The sequence below is a fragment of the Lithobates pipiens genome, unplaced genomic scaffold, assembly GCF_037356315.1.
Source record: "Lithobates pipiens isolate NorthernLeopardFrog02 unplaced genomic scaffold, aLitPip1_a1.2 Scaffold_18, whole genome shotgun sequence".
Lineage (NCBI taxonomy): Eukaryota > Metazoa > Chordata > Amphibia > Anura > Ranidae > Lithobates > Lithobates pipiens.
The window spans coordinates 602,128,866-602,151,012 of record NW_027507758.1 but is presented as its reverse complement, the minus strand read 5'-3'; the positions used below and the strand labels follow the sequence as shown (position 1 = coordinate 602,151,012).

The 22,147-nt window shown below is 44.3% G+C and overlaps 1 protein-coding gene across 1 annotated transcript in view; it reads left to right on the top strand.

Annotated features, from left to right (window-relative positions):
* NCOA1 (nuclear receptor coactivator 1) overlaps window positions 1-22,147 on the top strand; it is a 620,070-nt gene that overhangs the window by 149,599 nt on the left and 448,324 nt on the right. The window contains exon 2 of the mRNA XM_077489247.1: window positions 14,903-15,073. The gene's annotated coding sequence lies outside the window, so the exon portion shown is untranslated. The remainder of the gene's footprint in view (window positions 1-14,902; window positions 15,074-22,147) is intronic.

Here is a 22,147-nt window from a genome sequence, read left to right as displayed (position 1 = left end):
CCCCCTCCAAAAAATAATTCCCCCTCCTAGCACAAATCCTCCATCCCTCAAATTTCCCCTCTGAGTACGCACTCTCTCTCTCTCCCCCCCATGTCAAATACCCCTCCTAGCACAAATACCCCCCCATCCCCAATTCTAGCACAAACACCTAGCACCATCATCCTTATTAGCACCCCCCCCCCCCCAAAAAAAGTCCCCTCCTAGCACAAATCACTCCCCCCTCCCTCTACCATATCACCTCTTCAGGCACAAATCCCAAAATTGACCCTCCTAGCACAAATCCTTATCTCCCATCATTCTCCCAACACAAATCCCAAAGAATTACCACTCAGCAATAAAAACTGGACTGAGGGTCTAGTCCTTCCCCAATCTATCCAAAATGGGAAAAAAAAACAGTTTTGGCTTCAAGAAGACCCTGCCACCAGACAATTTCATTTCAACAAAAACTTTAACATTAACAAAATAATACGTGGCCTCACATTGTACAATAAAATATATAACCACTGTTGCCATATGTACCATCATCGGAAATGAATATGCTAGAAGTGTGAGAGTCTGGACTTCAACCAAGACCATCAAAAAAAGGGGGAAGCAAGTGGACTATCTCAGTACAATTTAAACAATTACAAAAGAATTTTCGTAAACAGATTTAAAATGTATCAACATTTTATTAATACAAAAACAACATCAAGATAATTCCATAAAACTTACAGAAGGTGTGGCATTTCTACTAGTTTCGTGGATTAAACGCTTCATCAGGAAATGCACCTGAAAAAGATATATGTATAAAAATTCCATAACAACAAGACATATAGATTATTGATTAGAACAATGAAAAAAATGTAATGGGGAAAGGGAGAAGATAAAACAATAATTGCAGTGTGGGTTGCAGATCAAAACTGCTTGCCCACACCCTGGCACAAAAACGGAGCCCCACAGGTACCCGGTCAGAGTCTCCCGCGGCGACTGGGGGAGAGAGCATATAAAACAGCAGGCCAGTGTCTGGCTGGAATAATGAGACATGTTCAAATGCCAAGTAATAGTAGTATAGTTAAATCAGTGCCAAGGAGGAAACATCTATCAAGTGTCGAAAGTGATGGTGAGAGAAGTGAGAGAAACTGGGCGCTGACCAAACCTCAAGTCCCAAGTAAGTGAGAAGGGATATAAAGAGTGCAGGTGAATTGACAACAAAATCGATGGAATGTGTGGCATCCAATGTACCCAATAAGGGGGGGGGGGAGAGAAAGGGAGAAAGTCCGCTTGCTCCCCCCCTTTTTTTGATGGTCTTGGTTGAGGTCCAGACTCTCAAACTTCTAGTAAAAACTTTAACATGTTTTATTTATGGGAGTTACCTGTAAAAGCCTCCTTTGTGTAGACATCCAAAGCCCTGAGACTGCTAAAATAACTGCATTGGGGTCTAATGGGAAAATGCGCCTTACCTTGATGATCAGGATGGCCCCTTGCAGATGGCTAAAAAAAGATCATTGGTGTCATGCTGATGGCTCTTCCAAGAGGTACCACTGAGCAGGAGGTCAAGCAGCTATTGCTCAAGGAAGCCCCTAGCAACCTGTAAGAGAACTTCTCTGGCGCACACATGTGCGCACTCACGGGCAACAGCGGACTTCCAGGGCGTTGATGCGCGTGCGCAACAGACTACGTGCACCCTCAGGAGCGTGCCCTTAACGCCAATTGGGGCCTGACGGCCTATTTAAAGGGTGCTCTGACTCTCAAACAGTGCTGACTGGTCTTCAGCTGTGTCCCGAACCTCTGTACGCTGAATCTGCTTAATGCCCGTTGCTGATCCCGACTTTCTCTGACTCTGCCTTTGGACTCTGATACTCTGTGACTACTGGTTCCCGATTCCGGCTTCCACCTGACTCTGCTTCTGCCTAATGCCTTGTACCTCGCTGCCCGCCTGCTACCGAACCCGGCTACCCTCACGACTCTGCTTCAGTCTCCTGTCCCCAGGAAGTTCTGGCAAACCACGAAACCTGAACTTGCAAATTGGTTGGAGTGCCTCCTTAACATCAGCTGATCTTCTGAGCCCCCATCCCAGCTACCTGTCTGTTGTCCTGCCTGAGCCATCTACCCTGCAACCTCAACCGCACGTTCTTCAAGCAACACTTCCAGGCACTTGTGTTCCTCCTATCCCTAGCCACCATCTGTTCCACCTTCAGTGGGGCTTGGGTTGGAGATACAAGGGAGGCCGACCTTGTCATATCAGACTCCTACCACGTACGTGACACAACCTCTGGAGGAACCTTAGGGATCCACAGAACCCTGGTTGAGAATGGCTACTCTGTAGTGTCCCACCTTTGTTCTTCCCCCAGTATCTACTTAAAGCGGAGGTCCACCCTAAAGTGGACCTTCCGCTCATCGGAACCCTCCCCCCCTCCGGCGCCACAATTGGCACCTTTCAGGGGGGAGGGGGGTGCAGATACCTGTACAGTACAGGTATCTGCACTCACTTCCGGGATAGCTCTCTGTGGAAAGGGGCGTAGATTACGCCCCTTTCCGCAAGTGCCCGCCCCTTTCCACAAGTGCCCCGCTGCCTGCTGGGAAAACACACAGATCCCAGAGGCAGCAGGGACCGTCCTTATTGCGCAGCGCGGCTCGCGCATGCGCAGTAGGGAACCGGGAAATGAAGCCGAAAGGCTCCATTTCCTGATTCCCATACCCAAGATGGCGGCGGCAGCACCCGAGAGACGATCTACAGATCGGCTTCGGGTGCCGACAACGCGGGCGCGCTGGACAGGTAAGTGTCACTATTTTAAAAGTCAGCAGCTGCAGTATTTGTAGCTGCTGGCTTTAAAAAAAAAAAAAAAAAAACGCGGAGTCCCGGCGGACTCCCGCTTTAACAGGTTAAGTAGGGAGGTGAAGGGAGGGACAGAGGAGCTTGGCCACCACCAACAGAAATTAGACAAACTCCCAGGAGAGGAGAGGGCTATTATGTGCAAGGAGCTAGGGGACTGTGCTAGGGAATTGACTCTCTTCCTGGAGCAGTCAATTTTTCTAGCAAGTTCTAAGGCTCTGTGCCCCCCAAAAGAAAACTGTGTGTCTCCAAGCAACAGCGTGTATCCTCCCAGAGACTCCAACCACCAAAAGGTTCCGGCACCCAAGGGGCCCATCCGGCACAATAACAATGACTTACAATGAAGAGCGTGGAGCTGCACAAAATAGTTCAGCCCGGTAATAACATATGATGCCAGCTTCAGATAATCTCCTCCCATGCCATGCCCTCTGATGCATTTCACCCTCTTGACTGTTATGATTAAGACTGGGTAAAACGGGTAAAACGCGTCAGTTAGGCTTGGTATGGGAAAAGACTAGGTGAAGCCAGGATGTCAAATGTTACTATCGGGCTGATTTATTGTGTGCAGCCCCATGTTCTTCATTGAAATTTAAAGGTACACTTCAAGTGAATAAAAAATAATTTATAGAAAGGGAAAATGCTGCAAGTAAGCATTAAATATACTTGATTTTTACATTCAATTTTGGTTTAGTTGGTGACAGGGTCTCTTTAAAAATCACTTTTGGTTAGGATGACCATTTCACATTGAATTCTAGGGATGAAAAATCTTTTTGTGGTTTTCGTGGTCACAGTCTATTTTAATGATTGCGTTCCTATGGGTGTAATCATCTTGCACTGCACTGTGAGTACTTGGGGTCTCCAGTGCTACGGGGCTGCATAACTCGAAGCACGTGACTCACATTTCCAACCATGAAAATATTTCTCTGGAGAGTCTTTGCTCTACTTTCTGACATATGCGGCATGCCTGACCTCTCTCTGAACTCTGTGTGCTCCCTAAGAACTTGCTGAACTTCCCAGCACCTAGAGCATGACACCATCATAGCTCCAAACAAGAAAGACCTGAAAAAACTTTTCTATAGTTTCCCATGACGGAGCTATTTGGATATTCGTGTTACATATTCCGATGTAATAATTCAGGATCTGCAGATGGGAGATGGCAGCTCATATGGAAAGGTGCTTATCTAGACTGGACACCTAGACTTGTGTGTTGACTTTGTCTGCTCTGCTCTGTGATTGGTGGGAGCCATCCAGTGCCTGAGCCTGTCCCCACCAGTCACAGCTATCTTACACTAAAGCTCGCCATACACTGATTGGAGCTCATCCAGATCAGCAAGGAGACAGATAAAAAGTAGCATTGTTTATAAACATTAACCAGACGGGAGATAGAAAGATACAAAGTAACATTGTTTATTAACTCCTTTCTGACCGCCGGCAGTCAAATGACGGCCAGGCGGCGCACCTATTGTGGTGGGAGGCCGTCATATGACGGCCTCCCGTTTAAACAGGGAATGTGCGCGAACGTGCGCGCGCATCCCTGTTTCTTCGGTGGCGGCGTGTCACGGAGACACAGCTCGCCACCGAAGGGGGTGAACAGACATTGGTTATGGCTGTTTGCCCCGTGATGAAGTCACGGCCGATCACAGATGGTCACACCCCTACTGTGCACGGCGCATGCACGCGATCACGAGCGTGCACGTCGGTGGCAGCGTGTTCCCCAGGAACACTGCTCGTCACCGACGCTGGTAAACAACAGTTTCAGCGTCCTCATCCTCCTTATCAAGCCTCTGCAGCTCAGCCTCCAATCCTGGCAAGTTATGTAATGCCTCCGGACACTTACTATAAGGATGACCGAGCTTTTGGCACAAATTGTACCGAATTTCGGTACAATCCTTAGCCAAATGGTCCAGATCCTGGCATAGAGAACACTTCTTACAGGTGCAGGTAGATGCAAAATGGCCTTTTTCACCACATTTATTACAGACTTTAGGCTGACCCTGGTAGAATATTGTCAGCCGATCCCTCCCCAGTAAAGCTGAACAGATGTTGAACTACAGTAGTTGAACTACGCTACCCCAATTTTAGTGACACTGTCCAGGCCCCTGTCCATATCCCATGTTCATCCAGGACCTTCCGCAGTGGAGTGAGGACCTCACCATATCGGCGTAGCCATACTATCAAATCAGCCTCTGCTATGGATTCGTTACACACCAGGATGGTCACCGATTTTATCAGAGGCTGCCTGGAAATCACCTTTGGCACCAAACCACTCCACTGCGGAAGGCCCTTGCACCTTCTATATCGCTCCCAAAATAAATCCAGACCCTCAGGCTTTACAAAGGACAAATAAAACTCGTAACTCCCCACTGGGCAAATCAAAGAAAATATATCCAAGGCTTCCCATTTCCAAAACCAACTCAGCCACCCTCCCCCTCACTGGTGGGGTCCCCTCCCCCTCCCACTTCAACTGAACCACATTTCTCCTCTTGTACCCACCAACCATCCCACCACCAAACCTCCCTAAATTGTGACCACTAACATTTGCAACATTCCCCCCACCCTCCTTGGTGCGACTCCCCAAAACTAACGCATAACTCCCCATATTCCTCCCAGCAGAAGAGACATTTGTGTGTTTTGAACCATCTGACATATTTCTAGCAGATATTGATTGTACAGATTTGGTCTGAACAATTGAAGAGTCTTTCCTCTGCTGAGCAGAGGGAGAAATGTCATTTTTATTTTGCCCAGCAATATTAACCCCTTAACCACCACCCACCACATTCTTTGCCTTATCAATATTATTGCTGCCATCATTTTCTGGCGCATTCATAGTTCCTGCCGTGTCCTCCGTCACTGCTGTCCCCATACACACTTCACCTCCAGGTTGATTCTTCTCCTCCATCAGGACAGGACTATCAGCTGAGCCGAGTGAATGTTGTTGTAATACAGCAACAGGTGAATCACTGCAGGAGACTTCCATAGCTGTCTCCTCTTCACATGCCGTGCTGATTCCCTCCCCCATCTGCATCCATCAGCCCAGGTGAAGGAGAAACAGGCTCTCTGGAGCTGGCACCCATCTTTCTTGTAGAACTACTGGTCTCAGCAGCAGCAGCAAAATCCATGTGCGGGGTTTATGATGCAGCTCCATCCACATTGCTCCGGTGGGCTGATGACACCTCTGCAGGGGTTTTCCCTCCATGTCTGCAGAAGGTTTCTCTGTAGCAGGCAGCTGTTTGCAAAGCTCCTTCCCTCTCTGTTCCTCAACAAGGACTCCTTCCACTACAGCAGGTGGGGCCAGGGCCGGAACAAGGGGTGGACAGGAGGGGCAGCTGATTTATTGCAGGGGTAGGGGGCACCCTGACCCTAACCCTAAGGGAAAGGGGGGCTCAGTTTGGCATCTTTGCCCTGGATGCTGGATGACCTTGTCCTGGCACTGGGTGGGGCAGACATGTTGGAAGAAGGCAGCACAGCGTACTGGGATCCTTCCACCAGTGCTGGCTCTGCCGGTCTGCAACCCCCCGCCCCCGCTCATCCTCAGGGACTTCCAATGGTTCACCAACAGACCTGTCTGCCCTTAGGAGTGGCTCCATCTGTTGGATGAACTGTAGGGGGCCATGTTCACGCTCAACCCCCTGGCTGGTTGCCGCTGGCGATTCCCAGGCCTGACATGGGGGGAGAGGTGCAGAGGCAGATGAAGCCGGGTTGTCTGTTACCTGCGGCTGCTGATCCACAGAACTCAGCAATGCCTGGCTGGAAAATCTTCTCTCATTTTTAAATTTTTCTGCAAAAGCTCCACTTCTGTCTCTTAATTTCTCCAAAAATAAAGATTGTTTCTTTACCTTCTTCTCCAGCTGCTGTAACTCTGGCTTCATGGCCAAACGATTTTTAGTCCAGGCCTGGGAATACTTGGCCCTGAAGTTTTTATGTTCAGCTTTTAAACATTTAAGTTTCTCCTCAGCTCTTCCAATTGCCCGAAAATGGTCAATGATATTCTGCCTGTAGACATCCACGTTCTCAGCAGAACTTGGACCCACAGTCAGATCCTCCTCCTCCTCCTCACTGGGCCCCATATCATCAAGGAAATCCCTCCCAGGGCCTCCCCCAGGATCAGGCATTATTCCTGGGCCCGAGCTAGCAGACAAGGCCCAGGCTTGAAAAAAGGTGTGGTTCTCAGAGAGCTCCTTGGGTGTGTCCTCCTCCTCCTTCCCACTGACCACCAATGTAAGGAGCATTCTTCCTACTGACCACCAATGTAAGGAACATTCTTCTCACTGATCACCAATGTAAGGAGCATTCTTCCCACTGATCACCAATGTAAGGATCATTCTTCTCACTGACTACCAATGTAAGGAGCATTCTTCCCACTGATCACCAATGTAAGGAGCATTCTTCCCACTGATCACCAATGTAAGGAACATTCTTCCCACTGATCACCAATGTAAGGAGCATTCTTCTCACTGATCACCAATGTAAGGAGCATTCTTCCCACTGATCACCAATGTAAGGAGCATTCTTCCCACTGATCACCAATGTAAGGAACATTCTTCCCACTGATCACCAATGTAAGGGACATTCTTCCCACTGATCACCAATGTAAGGAACATTCTTCCCACTGATCACCAATGTAAGGAGCATTCTTCCCACTGATCACCAATGTAAGGAACATTCTTCACACTGATCACCAATGTAAGGGGCATTCTTCCCAATGATCACCAATGTAAGGGACATTCTTCCCACTGATCACCAATGTAAGGAACATTCTTCCCACTGATCACCAATGTAAGGGACATTCTTCCCACTGATCACCAATGTAAGGAGCATTCTTCCCACTGATCACCAATGTAAGGAACATTCTTCCCACTGATCACCAATGTAAGGAACATTCTTCCCACTGATCACCAATGTAAGGGGCATTCTTCCCACTGATCACCAATGTAAGGAGCATTCTTCTCACTGATCACCAATGTAAGGGACATTCTTCCCACTGATCACCAATGTAAGGAACATTCTTCCCACTGATCACCAATGTAAGGAACATTCTTCCCACTGATCACCAATGTAAGGGACATTCTTCCCACTGATCACCAATGTAAGGGACATTCTTCCCACTGATCACCAATGTAAGGGACATTCTTCCCACTGATCACCAATGTAAGGAACATTCTTCCCACTGATCACCAATGTAAGGAACATTCTTCCCACTGATCACCAATGTAAGGGACATTCTTCCCACTGATCACCAATGTAAGGGACATTCTTCCCACTGATCACCAATGTAAGGGACATTCTTCCCACTGATCACCAATGTAAGGGGCATTCTTCCCACTGATCACCAATGTAAGGGATATTCTTCCCACTGATCACCAATGTAAGGAACATTCTTCCCACTGATCACCAATGTAAGGAACATTCTTCCCACTGACCACCAATGTAAGGGGCATTCTTCCCACTGATCACCAATGTAAGGGATATTCTTCCCACTGATCACCAATGTAAGGGACATTCTTCCCACTGACCACCAATGTAAGGGGCATTCTTCCCACTGATCACCAATGTAAGGGATATTCTTCCCACTGATCACCAATGTAAGGGACATTCTTCCCACTGATCACCAATGTAAGGGACATTCTTCCCACTGATCACCAATGTAAGATACATTCTTCTCACTGATCACCAATGTAAGCGACATTCTTCCCACTGACCACCATGTAAGGAACATCCTTCCCACTGACCACCAATGTAAGGAACATTCTTCCCACTGATCACCAATGTAAGGAACATTCTTCCCACTGATCACCAATGTAAGGGACATTCTTCCCACTGATCACCAATGTAAGGGACATTCTTCCCACTGATCACCAATGTAAGGGACATTCTTCCCACTGATCACCAATGTAAGGGACATTCTTCCCACTGATCACCAATGTAAGGAGCATTCTTCCCACTGATCACCAATGTAAGATACATTCTTCTCACTGATCACCAATGTAAGGAACATTCTTCCCACTGACCACCAATGTAAGAAACATTCTTCCCACTGACCACCAATGTAAGAAACATTCTTCCCACTGACCACCAATGTAAGAAACATTCTTCCCACTGACCACCAATGTAAGAAACATGCTTCCCAATGACCACCATGTAAGGAACATCCTTCCCACTGATCACCAATGTAAGAAGGATTTTTCCACTAGACCCCAGAAAAGGAGAATCGAAGCTGCTCTGTGCAAAACCTGTGCAAAAGGTCTTTTTACAATTTGGCACTGCGCTGCTTTAACCACTTGAGGACCGCCGTATTGCCATTGTACGTCAGCACAATGGCACAGGCAGGCATAATCACGTACATCTACGTGATTGCCTTCCAGCGGGTGGGGGGTCCGATCGGACCCCCTCCCGCTGGTTACGGCGGTCCGATTCGGTCCAGGAGCGCTCCGTGATGAGGGGATGGCCGTTGGTTTTCGGCCACCCCCTCTGGATCGCTCCTGGCCAATGAGAAGCTTCCTCCCCTGTGTATTGTTTACACAGGAAGGAGGAAGTGATGTCATTCTCCTCGGGGCGGTCTTTTTGACCGGACTACGAGGAGAACAGTAAAAGTAAGTGTGCACCAACACTACACTGACATGTAGGTACACACAGGCACACAAACCCCCCCCGATCCCCCCCCCCGATCGCCCCCCGATCCCCCCCCGCCCCCCCCTCCCCCCCCAGTCACAGTGTCACTGATTGCATTGATCATTTCTTTACTGATCAATGCATTCAGTGTCAGTTGTGACAGTAAAAACTGTCAGGACAGTTAGTGTTAGGTCCAGGGTAGCCCCCTATCACCCCCCAATAAAGATTTAACCCCCTGATTGCCCCTAGAGTTAACCCTTTCACCCCCTTTTGCCAGTGTCACTAAGCGATCATTTTTCTGATCGCTGCATGTGTCGCTAGTGTCGCTAGGTAGCTAGTTATTTTTTTAGGTTCACCGCCAGGTTTTTATATCGCTAGGTACCCCGATATACTACCCAATAATGTTTTTAACCCCCTGATTGCCGCTAGTTAACCCTTTCACCCCCTTTTGCCAGTGTCACTAAGCGATCGTTTTTCTGATCGCTGCATTAGTGTCGCTACAGTCGCTAGGTAGCTAGTTATTTTTTTAGGTTCACCGCCAGGTTTTTATAGCGCTAGGTACCCCGATATACTACCCAATAATGGTTTTAACCCCCTGATTTCCGCTAGTTAACCCTTTCACCCCCTTTTGCCAGTGTCACTAAGCGATAATTTTTCTGAACGCTGCATCAGTGTCGCTAGTGTCGCTAGGTAGCTAGTTATTTTTTTAGGTTCACCGCCAGGTTTTTATAGCGCTAGGTACCCCGATATACTACCCAATAATGGTTTTAACCCCCTGATTGCTGCTAGTTAACCCTTTCACCCCCTTTCACCAGCGATCACAGTATAAGTGTCACTGGTGACGCTGGTTAGCCAGTTAGTTATTTAGGTTCCCCGTCAGGTTTTTATATAGCGCCAGGGACCCCCATATACTACCTAATAAAAATTTGAACCACCTGATTGCCCCTAGTTAACCCTTTCACCACTGATCACCGTATAAGTGTTACGGGTGACTCTGGTTAGTTTGTTTTTTATAGCATTTTATATTCAAATCCGGAAGGCAGTGCTTGGTTTTCGGGGTCCCGTACGTGGCTAGGCTCCCAAAAAGTCCCCCACATGTGGTATCCCCGTACTCGGGAGAAGCAGCAGAATTTATTTTGGGGTGTAATTTGACTTCTGCCCATAGCATGTGTGAGCAATATATCATTTAGTGACAACTTTGTGCAAAAAAAAAAAAGTTTGTAATATTCCCGCAACTTTTGGCAAAATATAAAATATTCCATGGACTCAACATGCCTCTCAGTAAATAGCTTGGGGTGTCTACTTTCCAAAATGGGGTCATTTGGGGGGGTTTTGTGCTATTTTGGCATTTTATGGCCTTCGAAACTGTGATAGGTAGTGAGGAGTTAAATCAAAAATTTGCACCCTTAGAAATCCTGAAGGTGGTGATTGGTTTTCGGGGTGCCGTGCGCGACTAGACTCCCAAAAAGTCCCACACATGTGGTATCCCCGTACTCGGGAGAAGCAGCAGAATGTATTTTGGGGTGCAATTCCACATATAACCATGGCATGTGTGAGCAATATATCATTTAGTGACAACTTTTTGTAAAAAAAATTTTTTTTTTTTTTTTTTTGTCATTATTCAATCCCTTAGGACAAAAAAAATAAATATTCAATGGGCTCAACATACCCATCAGCAATTTCCTTGGGGTGTCTACTTTCCAAAATGGGGTCATTTGGGGGGGATTTGTACTGCCCTGCCATTTTAGCACCTCAAGAAATGAGATCGGCAGTCATAAATTAAAAGCTGTGTAAATTCCAGAAAATGTACTCTAGTTTGTAGACGCTATAACTTTTGCGCAAACCAAAAAATATTCGCTTATTGACATTTTTTTTACTAAAGACATGTGGCTGAATAAATTTTGCCCTCAATGTATGACTAAAATTTAGTTTATTCGATTTTTCTTATAACAAAAAGAAGAAAATATCTTTTTTTTTCAAAATTTTCGCTCTTTTTCCATTTATATCGCAAAAAAAAAAAATCGCAGAGGCAATCAAATACCATCAAAAGAAAGCTCTATTTGTGGGAAGAAAAGGACGCAAATTTCGTTTGGGTGCAATATTGCATGACCGCGCAATTACCAGTTAAAGCAGCGCAGTGCGAAATTGCAAAAAGACCTCTGGTCCTTAAGGTATTTATTGGTCCGAGGCTGAAGTGGTTAACTGGTAATTGCGCGGTCATGCAATGTTATACCCAAACAAAATTTGCGTCCTTTTCTTCCCACAAATATAGCTTTCTTTTGATGGTATTTGATTGCCTCTGCGATTTTTATTTTTTGCGATATAAACGTAAAAAGACCGCAAATTTTGAAAAAAAATGATATTTTCTACTTTTTGTTATTAGAAAAATCCAATAAACTCAATTTTAGTCATACATTTAGGCCAAAATGTATTCAGCCACATGTCTTTGGTAAAAAAAAAGTCAATAATTGTATATTTATTGGTTTGCGCAAAAGTTGTCACATCTACAAACTAAGGTACGTTTTCTGGAATTTACGCAGCTTTTAGTTTACGACTGCCTATCTCATTTCTTGAGGTGCTAAAATGGCAGGGCAGTACAAAACCCCCCCAAATGACCCCATTTTGGAAAGTAGACCCCCTAAGGAAATTGATAAGTGGCATGTTGAGCCCATTGAATATTTTATTTTTTTGCCTCAAGCGATTGAATAATGACAAAAAAAAATATTTTCTTTTTTTTTTACACAAAGTTGTCACTAAATGATATATTGCTCACACATGCTATGGGCATATGTGAAATGACACCCCAAAATAAATTCTGCTGCTTCTCCTGAGTACGGGGATACCACATATGTGGGACTTTTTGGGAGCCTAGCCGCGTACGGGGCCCCGAAAACCAAGCACCGCCTTCAGGCTTTCTAAGGGTGTAAATTTTTGATTTCACTTCTCACTACCTATTACAGTTTTGAAGGCCATAAAATGCCAAGATGGCACAAAACCCCCACAAATGACCCCATTTTAGAAAGTAGACACCCCAAGCTATTTGCTGAGAGGCATGTTGAGTCCATGGAATATTTTATATTTTGCCACAAGTTGCGGGAAAATTACAAACTTTTTTTTTTTTTTTTTCACAAAGTTGTCACTAAATGATATATTGCTCACGCATGCTATGGGCATATGTGAAATGACACCCCAAAATAAATTCTGCTGCTTCTCCTGAGTACGGGGATACCACATATGTGGGACTTTTTGTGAGCCTAGCCGCGTACGGGGCCCCGAAAACCAAGCACCGCCTTCAGGCTTTCTAAGGGCGTTACAGTTTTGAAGGCCATAAAATGCCAAGATGGCACAAACCCCCCCCCCAAATGACCCCATTTTGGAAAGTAGACACCCCTAAATTTAGGGGTACACTAATGAGACTAGGTAATAAATGGCGGGTGCCCTGAAACTATAAAAAAATAACTAACCAACCAGCGTCACCTGTAACAGTTATATGGTGATCACTGGTGAAAGGGTTAACTAGGGGGCAATCAGGGGGCTTTATGCGGTAGTATATGGGGGTCCCTGGCGCTATAAAAAGCTGCGGCGAACCTAAATACCTACCTGCCTAACTAGCGTCACCTGTGACACTAATACAGCGATCAGAAAAACGATCGCTTATTAGGCTGGGTTCACACTGGAGCGATGCGGGAACGCCACAAATCCGCGGCGGGTTCCCGCATCGCATTCCTCCCGGCGGCAGTTCACACTGCCCTATGCGAACTGCTGGGAGTGTCAGTGAAATGTTAATGACACCCCCAGATCAGTTCGCATATCGCAGTGCGATCTGCAAACTCGGATCGCATGGTGTGAACACCCATGCGATCTGATTCTGCTGCGGGCCAAAAAAAGGGTCCCGTGTGAATTTGCGGCGGGTGCGGCGGGTGCGGTGCGAATTCAGCCATACTATCTGTATGGCTGAACTCAAATCGCACAGAGATCGGATGTGATTTGCACTGCAGTGCGGTGCGAATCACATTCGTTCTCATAAACCGCTGCAATGTGAACCCAGCCTTAGTGACACTGGCGATGGGGGGTGATCACGGGGTTAAACCTTTATTGGGGGGGTTAGGGGGGTACATTAGAACTAAAGGGGGCTAACCCTAACTGCCCTAACAGTTATTACAGTCACAAATGACACCAATGCAAAAAAAAAAAATGACATTGGTGTCACTGTGACTGGGGGGCAGGGGTAATTGGGGGGGGTGATCGGGGGGGGTGTGAGTGTGCCTGGCATGTTCTACTGTGTAGTGTCGTGTTGGTGCAACTCACCGATCCTCTCTCCTCGGTGTCGGAGCGAAAAATACCGACACGGAGGAGAGATTACATTACAGGAGAGGAAGTGATATGACGAAGGATTTCTATTCGTCGGGAGCGATCGCGAGGGGGTGGCCATGAATGAATGGCCGCCACCTCATCCCGGATCGCTCCCGAACGAATACCGACCGCCGCAGGCACCGGGCAGGGGCCCGATCGGGCCCCCGACCCGCGGGAAGGCAAGGACGTACATGTAAGCCCTTATGCCTGCCCGTGCCATTCTGTCGACGTTGTTGCTTTAATTTTCCCAAAATTTCTAAGAGACCTGAAACTTATTTCAAGGGTTCCTCTGGAGTAAAAGTGTTAAAAAAGACTGGTTTACTGCAATCAGTTCAATTATGCTCTTTGCTATGTTCATCCTGTGTTTTTTTTTGTTTTTGTTTTTTTTTATATGCATAAATATTGATTTTTTTTTTTAATTTTGTTTGTTTTGTTTCAATTTTTTTTTTAGTGCATAAAAAAAACACATTGAACAAAAATTAAGCTTTTACACTGTATTTTAAAAATTTAATTTTATTTTGTAAATAACTTTGCAATGCATTGTACAGAATCATAATTTTAGTGAAGTTTTTAACAAGGCAAATTATATAATAAGCTGTATACTTTTTATTTACAGAAACGTGTGTTGTAAACTAATACTGATTAAAAATAGACAAAAGTGTATATATTTTTTTACTTTTTTTAATCACAAAAAACAAAAAAAATTTTTTGCAAGACACTATCATAAAAGCCTTGCAAGTCATAGAAAAAAGATTGTATTGCTTTACTTATGTTACTTATCTTAATGACAAAGTTATTGCCGAATCAATAGGTCCATAGCAGAAATGCAAAAATTGCTGTGGTCCATAGACAGTGTACATGGGGGAGAACTGGTGTGGTTAAATGACATTGATTGATTCACTTCCAGTGAATGTTTGAGAGTCACATTTACTGCTTAATAAATATACTTCTTTTTTTTATTTATTTTTTAAAGGGTTAGTGTTTTTCTGAGGTTGTTTTATGCACTCGGTTTAGACGCATGTAATGTTTGGCTCTTATCTTCTGTAATTGTTTAACATAATTGTTGATTTTCTTTTGGTATCTGAATAAAGTGGGTCTCATCTGATTTCTCTTCCTTTCCTTCCATAGATCTTGGTAATTGATGCACTCCCTCCTGCCGCAAGACTTCATTTAGAGCTTGTCAATGGCGGATCAATGAGCACGCTTCCTGGCGTTTTACGATCTCACCTCTCCGCCTCCAGCTAATTTCCCGAGCAGCTCCATTCCCATGAGACTGGCAGCCATTCCAGAAAGTTAGAGGTACGTCTCATGTCCTGTGTGCTTCTGGGAATGTTACAATGGCATCGCGCCGCCTCCGTTTAGTACCGCGCCAGGGAGCAGCAGAAACACGTTACGGACAATGAAATGGGCTTCACTGGGAGATCTGTTTTCAGATTTTTATTGTTTCAGTTTGTAGCCCCTGTGGAAACGTTTTGATTTTTTGAGTGGTTAGAACCAATCTCCTGTGAAAATCGAAATTTAAAGGCTTATTCCACTTTAATATGTGATAGATTGGCATTCAATTGTGCTTGAATGCTGGCCATGGTCTCTTCCAGATTCAGAGAGCAATACCTTAATATTTTACTGTATCCTCCTTGTAACCCAGTCAGCAAAAATATCAATATTGACCCCATAATCATACCATGATCATAAATTTAAAGTCCAACTCCAGGACATCTCAACATTCCTCCTTGCAGATTTACTTACCTGATCCTTGGCTCCTCTGTGCTGCTATACCAGTTGCTGCAGCTTCTTCTCCCCCAGGCTCCACTGGTCTAAGGTCCTGATGTCATCAAGACCATCATCAAGGGTTCATAGCTCTCCATTGGAGGTGATAAAGCTGAGGGACAGTCCACCTCTGGTGCATGGAGAAGCGACATCTGCTGGGGGAGCAGATTACTCTCCCTTTGACCTCAACAAGTAGTCATATGAAGCTTCAATAAAAAGATTTTTGGAAGTGCGGTGGACTGTCCCTCAGCTTTATCACCTCCAATAGAGAGCTATGAACCCTTGATGATCTGGTCTTGATGACGTCAGGACCTTAGAAACTATGATCTAGTCCTGCCAGGGTTTTATGGAACCCCAAATGTTCCTCCCAGATTTTGCCTTTCAGATAAGTAATCAGACATCTATGAAGAGAAGGTCTGGCCTTCCTTTGACTCTGTACTGTTAAAATGTCATGCAGGTTCTGAACTAAAGCTTCTCTAACTTGATCATGATAGTCTTGTGTTGTGATCTGCAAATTATTTATGAAAATATGATCTACACCAGTGAGGGTTCCATTGAACCCTTGAGCTCCTCCAGAGTTTGCTAAGGGTTCCTTGACAAAATGTCCATGAACATCTACAGAGGTGTGAAAAAGTGTTTGCCCCCTTCCTCATTTCCTGTTCCTTTGCATGTTTGTCACACTTAAGTGTTTCGGAACATCAAACCAATTTAAACAATAGTCAAGGACAACACAAGTAAACACAAAATGCAATTTGTAAATGAAGGTGTTTATTATTAAAGGTGAAAAAAAATCCAAACCATCATGGCCCTGTGTGAAAAAGTGATTGCCCCCTAAACCTAATAACTGGTTGGGCCACCCTTAGCAGTAACAACTGCAACCAAGAGTTTGCGATAACGTGCAATGAGGATTTTACAGCGTCCTGGAGGAATTTTGGCCCACTCATCTTTGCAGAATTGTCCTAATTCAGTTACATTAGAGGGTTTTCAAGCATGAACGGCCTTTTTAAGGTCATACCACAACATCTCAATAGGATTCAGGTCAGGACTTTGGCTAGGCCACTCCAAAGTCTTCATTTTGTTTTTCTTCAGCCATTCGGTGGTGGACTTGCTGGTGTGTTTAGGATCATTGTCCTGCTGCAGAACCCAAGTTCGTTTCAGCTTGAGTACACGAACAGATGGTCCGACATTCTCCTTCAGGATTTCTTGGTAGACAGCAGAATTCATAGTTCCTTTTATCACGGCAAGTCTTCCAGGTCCTGAAGCAGCAAAACAGCCCCAGACCATCACACTACCACCACCATATTTTACTGTTGGTATAATGTTCTTTTTATGAAATGCAGTGTTCCTTCTACGCCAGATATACTTGGACACACACCTTCCAAAGAGTTCCACTTTTGTCTCATCGGTCCACAGAATGTTGTCCCAAAAGTCTTGGGGATCATCAAGATGTGTTGTGGAGAAATTGAGACGAGCTTTGATGTTCTTTTTGCTCAGCAGTGGTTTTCTCCTTGGAACTCTGCCATGCAGGCCATTTTTGCCCAGTCTTTTCCTGATGGTGGAGGCATGAACGCTGACCTTAACTGAGGCAAGTGAGGCCTGCAGTTCATTGGACGTTGTTGTGGGGTCTTTTGTGACCTCTTGGATGAGTCGTCGCTGCGCTCTTGGGGTAATTTTGGGCGGCTGGCCACTCCTGGGAAGGTTCACCACTGTTCCATGTCTTCGCCATTTGTGGATAATGGCTCTCACTGTGGTTCGCTGGATTCCCAAAGCTTTGGAAATGGCTTTATAACCCTTTCCAGACTGATAGATCTCAATTACTTTCTTTCTCAATTGTTCCTGAATTTCTTTGGGTCTCGGCATGATGTGTAGCTTTTAAGGATCTTCTGGTGGACCTTACTGTGTCAAGCAGCTCCTATTTAAGTGATGCCTTGATTGTGAACAGGTGTGGCAATAATCAGGCCTGGGTGTGGCTAGAGAAATTGAACTCAGGTGTGGACAACCACAGTTATAGTATGTTTTAACAAGGGGGGCAATCACTTTTTCACACAGGGCCATGATGGTTTGGATTTTTTTCCACCTTTAATAATAAACACCTTCATTTACAAATTGCATTTTGTGTTTACTTGTGTTGTCCTTGACTATTGTTTAAATTGGTTTGATGTTCTGAAACACTTAAGGGTGACAAACATGCAAAGGAACAGGAAATGAGGAAGGGGGCAAACACTTTTTCACACCACTGTATGAAGAGAATTAAAGATTTGGCCTTCCTTTGACTCTGTATTGTTAAAAATGCCTTGTATATTCTGAAAGAGCACCTCCACGACTAGATCATGATAGACATGTGTTGTGTGAAAATATGATCTAGACCAGCAAGGCTGACCTAGAATTCCCCCAGAAGTTGCTAGGGTTCCTTGGGCAATTGGCAATTTCTGTCATTTAGATAAGTAATCTCTGACACCAATGATCTTTTTAGCTATTATGTCAGATCAGGTGAGAACATTATGCCTACACTGCAATTTGCATGCAGACACCTGTACCAATGTCTGCAAACATCTGGGAAGAGAAGATTTAAACACTTGGCCTTCCTTTGACTCTGTATTGTTAAAGTGTAGTGTATGTTCTGAATTCTTTGGCTCGATCATGATAGACCTGTGTTATGATCTTCAAAATATTTATGAACATTTTATATAGTCCTGTCAAGGTTCCATTGCACCCTAGAGTTCTTCCAGAGATTGCTAGGGGTTTCTTGAGCAGACCAATGTTCATCTGTGAAGAGAATAATTAAACATTTGGCCTACGTTGACTCTTTATTGTTAAAATATCATGTATATTCCGAACTAGCTCTTCTCTGACTAGATCATGATAGATCTATGTTGTATGAAAATATGATCTAGACCATCTAGGGTTTCATGGAACCCTTGGGTTCCTCCAAAGGTTGCTAGGGGTTTATTGAGCAATGGTCCATTTCTGCCTGACGCTGACATCAATGATCTTTTTAGCTATCTGTATGTGTGTATTCTTCTCAATGACCTCAAATGTAGGGAGAATTTTTCCCAGTGACCATCACACTAATGTACGGTGAGCTTTAGATATAACAATTTTTAGCAGGACTCCCTTTTCCATATTGAGGTTGAAAAAGACCTATACACACTTAGGTGGACCAAGAAAGGCTACGATTGGGGATCGGGTGAGAACATTACACCTAGACTGTGCAATTTGCATGCAGACACCTAGACCGATGTCTGGAAACATCAGTGAAGAGAAGATTCAAAGAAGAAAAGCCGATCCAGGTGAGTGAGTCTCTGGTTAATCCCCACACACACTAGTCAGGTGCTAGCCCAGCTTGCATCCTGTGTAACATAAGAAAATTATTCTGGACGTCTGCACTTCCAAAAATCTTTTTATTGAAGCTTCATATGACAAGTGGTTGACAGATGGAGCAGGGGACAAAAAGGTAGACGGGTTTCGTGCAAAAGTTAGTGCTTAATCGTTACCAGATAGCTTTATATGACAAGTGGTTGAAAGATGGTAATGACTAAGCGCTAACATTTGCGCCTACCTTTTTGTCCCCTACTCCATCTGTCAACCACTTGTCATATGAAGCTTCAATAAAAGGATTTTTGGAAGTGCAGCCATCCGGAATTCTTTCCTTATGTTACACAGAAGAATTAAACACTTGGTCTTCCTTTGATTCTGTACTGTTAAAATGCCATGCATGTTCTGAATTAACACCTCTTTGACTGGATCTTGATAGCCCTGTGTCGTGATATGAATATTTATGAAAATATGATATAGACCATTCATGGTTCCAAAAAACCCTAAAGTTCCTCCAGAGGTTGCTAAGGATTCCTTGAGAAGACCGATGTCCAGAGACACCTGTGCAGAGAAGAATTAAACATTTGGCCTTGTATGTTTTGAACTAACACTTCTGGCCAAAAAATTTATGAAAATGCGATCTAGTACTGCCAGGGTTGTATGGAACCCGAGAGTTCCTCTAGAGCATTGTTTCTCAACTCCAGTCCTCAAGGTGCCCCAATAGGTCATGTTTTTGGGCTATCCATTATTTTGCACAGGTGATTTGATCAATTTTATTGCCGTAGTAATTACCGCCACCATTTCATTTGAGGGAAATCCTCAAAATGTGACCTATTGGGGCGCCTTGAGGACTGGAGTTGAGAAACACTGCTCTAGAGGAACTCTCGGGTTCCATACAACCCTGGCAGTACTAGATCGCATTTTCATAAATTTTTTGGCCAGAAGTGTTAGTTCAAAACATACAAGGCCAAATGTTTAATTCTTTGAGAAACGCTGCTCTAGCGGTTGCTAGGGGTTCCTTTAGCAATGGCCAATTTCTACCTTTCAGATAAATAACCACTGGCACCAGCTGATCTTTTTAGCTATCTGTATTGTGGATTGTTATCGATCTCTTCCCATCACACTACTGTGAGCTTTAGATATAACAATTATTAGCAGGGCTCCCCGAGACCAGAAACTTATTTCAAGGGTTTCTCCATATTAAAAAGGTTGAGAACAACCTATACACATTTGGGTGGACCATTAAAGGCTACAATTGGAGATCAGGTGAGAACATTACACCTGGTCTGCGCAATTTGCATGCAAACACCTAGCACAATGTCCGAAGACGGAGTAGAATGAAACATTTTGGCCTTCCTTTGACTCTGTATTGTTCAAATGTCACATATATTCCAAACTAACTCTTCTCTGACTCGATTACGATAGACCTGTGTTGTGTAAAGGTATTATCTCGACCGACCAAGGTTTTGTGGAACTCTAAAGTTCCTCCAGAGGTTGCTAGGGTTTCTTTGAGCAATGGACAATTTCTGCCTTTCGTGAACAGCTCCAATTGGAGATTAGGTGAGAAGGTCACGTCTAGACTGTGCAATTTACATGCAGACATCTACATCGATTCCTGGAGACATCTGTCAAGAGAAGAATTAAACATTGGTGTTACTTGGACTCCGTTTTGTTGAAATGTCATGTATATTCCAAACTAACTCTTCTCCGACTGGATCATGATAGACCTTGGTTGTGATCTCCAAAATATTTATGAAAATACGATACAGACCTTCTCACTCTTGGCTGGACCATGACAATTGGAGAACAGGGCCCTAAAGCAGCTATACTAACCATCAAGAGATATCAGTTCCCTTTACTTCTTGTGGTTTAATATGTCAAATAGAGAAGTAATTTGTTTTATTAGCTCCTTGTAAATGAAATATCTTTCTTCAGCTGTTGGCAAACCATTTGTCTTTCTGTGGCAGCTCTCCAAAATACGGAAAGTACTTGAAGCAGAAGTTGTGAGTTTATCCATTCTGCCAGAAAGAGGAAGAGGAATCCACCAAACAGTCCCAACACCCTTCCGTATTGTAGAAGAAGGGCCAGATGGTGGATGGAAACACAAACTGACATAAAAAGAAATTGCAATGTCATACAATTCTGGTATAAAAGGCAATGACTGTATGAGATTTTACATCCTGCCTTTTATCCCAATAACAACAGACTGACTCAATTAAACTAGTCAGAGGTATAGACCTCTCGTGAGAATATGACTAGGATCTACAATTGCCGATCTCCTGGAAATGTCAGTTGTCTGCCTGTTACGTTGAGCCAGTGGCTTTGGTATTTTCCTAACCACTAACTTGACACAAGTATGCAAATGAAGTGTACTCCCTCTAGTGGCTAATTTAAAAATACCTCTATTTAATCTGATCATAAATACATGGATGAGCAACTTTTATTAAAATATAAAAATAAAAGAAGACCCAACTTTACATATATATTTTTCATGCATCTCTGGTGCTTTCTTTAAAAAATCCTCCAAAAAGGCATCTCCCATTGAAATGAATCGAAAACGCATCAAAAAAGCACCGTGGCTGCGTTTTTCGTGCACTTTTTGATTAATATGTCCATGTTTCACAGGTGCATGGCTACCAGAAAATGCAACAAAAACACAAATGGGTGCCGTACAGCTGAAAGACAGCTGCAGCTATCACCGGTGGGGTTTACAGGAGGTGAAAGGTTGCCATTTGTCCTTGCTCGCTGCTGGCATATCTCCCATTCTGCTGCAAGCAGTTTGCTAAAGCATGTTTTTAGTGCTCACCCAAAGCAGGACAGGAGCTTGCATACACTGCACTGAGCCCCCGGTCCCCATGCTGATTTGTTTGGGCTTGGTACTGCCTGTACTTCCCCTACATCAGTGCCCCTGACTGAGCCCAGACCAGGTTGACAACACTACTTCTCCATAGATACAGTAGAATGAGTGTTGTCACCCTAGGACAGGTGTGTGACTGGCAGGATCACCAGGTGAACAAAAGAAAATAAATGCAGCCATCACATCTAAGGACCGGTATGGTGCAATATTATTTACATTTAGATTCACTTTAAAGCTTAACTCCGGGATAAACAAATATTATCTGACTCAATTTGTCATGATTATTCTTCCATGAATCTTGGTGTGCTAACATTAGCATATAAGCACTTAACATTACCTAACATTGGCAGATAAGCAGTTAATTTAAAGTTACAAATGACTTCTCCCAAAAAGTAATTGCGTTAGTAACTCAGTTACTACATTGGAAAAGTAAT